This window comes from Bubalus bubalis, chromosome X (assembly GCF_019923935.1).
Source record: "Bubalus bubalis isolate 160015118507 breed Murrah chromosome X, NDDB_SH_1, whole genome shotgun sequence".
In the NCBI taxonomy this organism is placed as follows: Eukaryota; Metazoa; Chordata; class Mammalia; order Artiodactyla; family Bovidae; genus Bubalus; species Bubalus bubalis.
In genome coordinates, this window is record NC_059181.1 from 14,262,236 (window position 1) to 14,269,353 (window position 7,118).

Below are 7,118 nucleotides of genomic sequence, written 5' to 3' on the forward strand. Positions count from 1 at the left end.
GATCCAGTATTTCAAAAGGAAAACTAATTTTCCCACCAAAACTTCATAGAAAGCTTGGAAATGTACTTATGGGCAGATTAGTAACATCTTTCAAAAAGTCCTTATACAAATGTTCCAGGCCTATCAGATGTTGTCCTTCATAGACTCTTCATTTTTCTAAGATGTAAAAATATCAGAGGACTAGCTTGAGATGAATAGTGACAACTATGGAAATTCAGGAATGGCCAAAAAAGGAAAAATTTCCCTGTAGTAGTGTCATATGTTTTTCCTCATTAGTTGTTCCTATTTAAACCCTTAGCGTTTCTCGCCATTTTCTCTTCACACTCACAAGCACATTTCAGATGTTCCTCACTCCCTAATTCGTTGTTATATCTAAGGGTTGGTGAGACAAAATCCTGTGGAAACTCATACAGATAATCATTTGCCTGGAATACATTTGTCAACTGGGATTCAAATGAACTTCAAGCTGTAAGCATAGGATTTGCTGGCAGTGTGCTTAGACCCAATAATGACATGGATCCCTGCCTTGGTTGGAGGCTGTAGGAAGCAATGGTGATGCACCATTGTCCAGCATTCTTGGTCCCAGCATGGTCACACAGCCCAACTCAAGTGTTCCTCATCCCACAGAGCTACTTGGAAGATGTTATTGCATGTAACATCGGTTCAGACAGTTTCCCCTCTTAGCACTGTTTTTTGGTTTGTTTTGGTTTTTGTTTTGAAATCTTAAGACCCATCCAGAACTCATCCTGATACATGGAGGTGTGGCAGCATTGGAAGTAGGTAGGCTATAAATGTCCATCAACAGGTAAATGGATAAAGAAGATGTGGTACGTATATACAATGGAATACTACTCAGCCATAAAAAGAATGAAATAACGCCATTGGCAGCAACAGGGATGCACCTAGAGATTATCATACTAAGTGAAGGAAGTCAGACAGAGAAAGACAAATATCGTCTGATATAGCTTATATGTGGAATCTAAAATAAAAAGATACAAATGAACTTATTTATAAAACAGAAAGAGACCCACAGACATAGAGAACAAATTTATAGTTACCAAAGGGGAAAGGGAGGGAGGGATAAATTAGGAGTTTGGGATTAACAGATACACACCAATATATATAAAGTGGGCTTCCCTGGTGGCTCATAAGGTAAAGAATCCACCTGCAATGTGGGAGACCTAGGTTCAATCCCTACGTTGGGAAGATCCCCTGGAGAAGGGAACAGTAACTCACTCCAGTATTCTGGCCTGGAGAATTCCATGGACAAAGGAACCTGGCAGGCTATAGTCCATGGGGTCGCAAAGCATCAGACATGACTGAGCAACTTTCACTTCACTTCACTTCATATATAAAGTAGATAACCAATAAGGACCTATTGTATGGCACAGGGAACTATACTCAATATTTTATAATAACCAATAATGGAAAATAATTTGAAAAATAATATATATATATATGCATAACTGAATCACTTTGCTGGACACTTGAAACAAACACAACATTGTAAATCAACTACACTTCAGTTAAATAAAAGATGCAAAGAAGGAAGGGAATATGACAAAGCAAAAAAAAAATAGGAGGTAGGTCTGCCAAAAGCCTAAGTGGATACACACGCCACCACGTTCTATTTCTCTTTGTTTAACAATGCCTCTACTTATTCTTATTTTTTCTTTTCTGGCTTTGAGCAGTGATGTGCTTTGTTCCAAAAGAGAACCACCATAGAAAGGAGTTGTACATTGCTCATCCAACCTCAGGGCTCTGTTTTTGCAGGATTCTTCTGCCTACTCACTATTTCATATGCATTTAAATTCAAAACTCACTAAGTCAGAACTGAAACTATGTGGGTTTCAGGTCTCCTTTTCCATTTGCCTTTCTTCACAAACCAGGGAGCCCTATACAGAGATATGCGTGCGTGCCAGGAACCAGGAGCAAGAAGGCTCTGAAATGCTGTGCTGGAAGCTGTGATGATGCGGCTTGCCTAGTCACCATAGACCTTTAGAGATGGAGAGGACCAGAAAGAGGCCTGGAGAGAACCTGATCCAATTCCATCATATTACAAATGAGAAAGTCAAAGCCAGAGAGAGTAACCCTCCCAAAGTCACTGGGCTATTTAGAAGCCAAGGGCAGACCCATACATCTTGGCAGCAGTTGGGTACCCATATCTAGATCTGTTTGGTCCACTATTTGACAGCAAGGTCATAGAACCATGCAATTTAAAACAAACACAAAAAACTTGGAGACAGTGGCAAGTCTCTGTACTTTATTTAATGTGAAAAAACATCCCCACTTATTTTTAAAGAAGGCAACATAAGCAAGGATCTAGACCCCATGAAGAGTTCTTAGTAGTCCTTAAACAGAGAGATCTATATAATTCCCAAGCAATTCTATGCAACCAGAGTTAAGGTGACGTGTGTTTAATATCCAGCAACCTAGAGAAGAAGTACTACTGAGGTTTTGGAACTGAGTTAATTGGGACATTTTCTCGGTAGAGGTAAGGTTTGGAGGTCATTGCCACTTAGATAAAGTCCCTAAAAACCAGCCTGTGAGGAAGGCATCCGTGAATCTAGTGGGTCAAGATTTTCCAAACAAGTTCATACCAGCCACAAGCTACGAGCCAAACGACAGTCACAAAGGAATCTGAAGGGGAGCTTCTGTGCTGAGAATGAATGGGGCCTTTTCAACAATTTTTAGGATAACTTGTTGACAAGATGACCATAAAAATTATGATGAAAAGACGTAAGAAACAAATTATTTTCAAGCAAGACTAAAGTACAGGTGAAAAAAGTGGTTATTGAGGGCATTTTTTTTTTTTAACATGACTATTCCAGCAGTCCATGGATCAGGTCTAGATCCTTTACCCATCCAGCCATGTGACCCTGATGGTCCTTTCAGGAGGGAATGGGTCTCTGCAGTCTCTATGCTCATCAGGAAACTGAAAGACTCTGCAGTAGTAAGAAAAGAAAGCAAAACGCGCTGCAAAGGACAAAGTCTGCAAAGATGGAAAGTGTTAATTCACAAACCCGTGGTCAGATTCTCACTAGATGGAGGTTGGAGGCCCTTCACTTTGTACTAACACATAAAATGAGTTGCTGCAACCAGAAATCTGTTTGAAAGGTCTGCACAGTGGTTCTGCCCAGGCAGAAGACGATCAAGAGGAGGGACCAAGCAATGCATGAACAGCTGGTGCTTAATTCCCATCCCTGGAAATGAGACACTGAGAAGCAGTTAGAAAACAAGGCCTGGAGTCACCCAAATGGCTGAGTGAAAACAAGCAGAGACTCGACACTGGGTCCCACCAAATGAATGCAATGCCCTAACTAGAAGATGCATCTTTTAAAATAAATTTCAAAACTCATAGTATCTTGGGGGCAGGCCACAAAAAATTCAGGGTGCCAAAAAGGGGTCCCTTTTTTGAAAAGTTCAGAACTGCCGACAGAGCAATAGAAATGAAACCTATCAATATAAAGGAAAATATAAATGGACAAGGAAAAACCAAGGGATTTTTCAGAGAGGAGAAAGATGCTGAAAGTCCTGGAAAAGGAGAATTTTAATTCTTCAGCTAGTGTCTTTGCGGCCACAAAGGTAGAAGTTTCTTTTGGTTTTAACAGGACGGTTTGGTTAGCAGAATATGTGAATTAGGCTAAGGTTTGAAGGAAGAATCATCAAAATCTCTGAAAAGGGTTTTTGTTTCCAACCCAGAGGGAAAAAATCTGAACCTTTTTTTTTTTTTTTTTTTTGCTATACTGAATGATTTATTCATATACTGCATATACACACAGAATGACAAAGAGAGAAACGGCTTTGCAACTTTGGGGCCTTAATCTTCCGGTTCTAAAAGGAGCAAAACAGTGTCATATTCCTTCCAGAGACAGAGAAGTACAGTTTGATGAAATGAATCGTCACATTTTTACGAGGTTCTTTGAAATGTTTAGCTTTAAGAGGCCATAGAAATGCAAATGATTAACAGGAAGTCAGGGAGGACCAAAGGCTGCCAAGCCCACCAAGGTGGCTAAAGGCAGATTTCTCACAAAATCTCCAGACACATGGAAAAAAGGCAAAAGTGGGCTTTACAGATGCATGGTCTTGTAAACTTCTCTTCAATGTAATCCTGGCAGTACAAACTGTACCACTGACCCAGGAACTGGTGATTCAAATCTAACGTTATCCTAAACAGAAGAATTCGAAGGGTGGGTTAGAAAAATAGAAGGATAAGGAGGTAGAAGAGTCATGCATTCAACAAACACGAACCCTGCCATCTATGGTTGTCTGGGATACAAAGGTACATAAAACGCACTGTCTTTCTCCCTCAGAGCTCACATCCGGCTTACATCTTAAAATCTTTAAGGTCCATTAATAAAGGAAAAAAAAAGAAAAAGAAAACCTTCAAAATCATGGAAAGGAAATCCAAAAGCATTTTCTATTTTCTCATGCTATGCCAGATTTTTGCCCCAGCTTTATTAAGACATAAAAGTTAGATTTTTTTTAAAGTCACTCTAGTTTATGTTGTCTTAAAAAACGTCACATCCTAGTGTGAGGGCAAGAGAGAATTCTAAAAATATGAGTTTGTGTATTTAACCTCATATTCTATTAAAGAGCTAGAACAAATGGATTTAAATCAGTGATATTTGAGCTGAAGGCTTGGAGTCCATTATCAGCCTGTCTGGAAATGATTTCCTTACTCTCTGGGGTTCTTAATTTTTATTTGCATGTGTTTCTGCCAGTGGCGGAAAGGTCGGCAAGAGGAAACACTGGTGTGGGCCCCCAATCCGGCTCATTCTTGAGAAACGGCTGAGCTGGCTCCTGGGGACAGGCTTATGCTTCTAGAAAATTGTGAGCCTGTCAAAGCAGTCATCACAGCCACAACAGCACTGCTGTTTCAAATGCCAGATTCAGTGTTTTTATTTTTTTTTAATTCCTTAGCGGAAGAACAGACAAGCAAACACAGACACTTTCTGCCTGCTTTGTTCAAGACTTTCTTAGCAAGGCCTTAGAAGAATGTATGGGCAGGTGTTCCTGCTCTGTCTGGAAAAACAAAACAAAACACAGCAGTGTAGAAGAGTACAAAAGGTTTCACTTCCTTTTTAACCTTTACTGAGCGGAAAAGAACAACTTGAAGATGGTGTCTCTGGGGAGAAGAGAGTAACTTCCTGGCTGCCTTTGTCAAGAGAGACCCTGCCGGTGACCCATCTTCAGACAATACAGAGAAGCACGGTTTCTTATGCCTTTCACAGACAATTAAGTAATGTGGAATGCTGACTTAACATCCTCTCCTGAACATTTCAGGGTTTCTGATAACCAAAAAGATGGTGCCGCCTCAGATAAAATGCACCTCTCTGTAAGGTGTTCAAATGTGCTCCAAGGAGTCTACCCACGGGCCAGCTGCTTAAATGGCTCCCACAGTCCAGAAATATAAGACGAAAACTGCAACAGCACCACGTGGATTATTCCTCTTAACAATAATGTTGCAAGTGGCACATATAATATATAAATGTGTATATACAAATAATAGTATTATATACATAATATTATACATATCAGGAGAGAGAGAGGGAGATAGTTGGTCATACTTTAAGAAAAATATCTGGAAGGAAAAGAGGGAACGCATAAAACAAAAGTCATCAAGTTTGAGAAGTGAATAGCACAAGACATTCACTCTCAGATTCTCTTAGTATCATGGGTAATACCCTCTGACTGTATGAACCCTTCATCGCATCTACTGCTTCTTTGTTTTGAAAAAGGCAAAGGCTTCCAGGTTTTAAAGAGAGGAATCTCAGGTGTAACGCTGAGCTTCAGATAACAATTATCCTGTTTTGTCACTGATTAAAAAGAAAGTGAGAAGAGTTGAATGGGGAAAAATACAGCTGGCGATCACTGAATGAGAAATGCACGTGGGAGGAAATGCGTGGGAGAAACTGAACACTTGGTTCAGAGGTGAAAACTGCATCTGACTGGTTGCTGGCAATTCTACCTTCCTGGTGGCAGCTGGGCTGCTTGTTTTTCCCTCCAAGAGACGTGGAAGAGAGCAACAAAAAGCTGGCTTACTCTGACTAGAAGCCCTTGGTTTGGCCACTGGTAAACTGGAAATCAAGCTAAACACATGTGCTGAATGACCAGCCAATTCAGCCTCACTCTTGTTCTCTTCTAGAATTAGGTAACCCGTGGAATGGTTTGGATCAGCTTTCCAGAAGATGAGTGAGGCGTATGGATGTCACCACAACTTTGAACAATGCTTGTCACAAGATTTATAGTCCCTGGAATAGAAGCACAAATTTCTTATGGCCAAAGTCCCTCTGTGTTTCATCTGTTTGCCTTTCAGTATCTTACACACAATAGATGCTTCCTAAGTGTGTGTTGAATGAATGAAATCTGTGCATGGCCCATTGACCCCACCCCTTCCAAATACATGTGTTATCAATAAGCAAATAAACCAAAAGGATAAACAATGAATCCATGTGAAGCCCAGACTATCTATGTGTATACAGACTTCTACTACGTCAAACACTTGGATGCTTCGAAACTTCTGGATGATTGCCTGCATCCTTCTACATTCCTCCAATGATTTAATGATTAAAATAGATTATATACTGGGATACATTCTGAAGTAAGGCAAGATATAATCTACCAAGCCTATTAAGTCGTCCTGTTCTGTGGTCTAAAATAATTCCTATTTTATGAAAAATTGAGCAAGATCTGGATCTGCCACTTAGGATGGTTTGCTAGTACTTGACAATGAAACTCAGAATGTTGCTGCATCTTGATGTCATTTCCCTCCCTCCTCTCTTTTCTATACAATTTTAGAACAGCGAGTTCTTTGGTTCACTCTGATGGAAAGAGACCAAAGCACCAGCCATGTCAAGAATCCCAAGATGGCAGAGTTTCTGGACCTACGGCACAGGCCCTGCTCCCAGGAATTTTCTTTTCCCAGTCTCCCCAGACACAGCCCATACCCACACCAGCCACTCTGAAGAGGTTTCCTCAGCCAGCAGGCCCTCTCCCTGTTACCAGGGCAGCAGCCATTCCGGAGAACAAGAAGCCAATACAAGGAGAAGACAAAGCCCAGACTGTGTGATTTCTGTCTGCCCACTGTGGTAAGCACGCGTCAATGTGGGGATGTG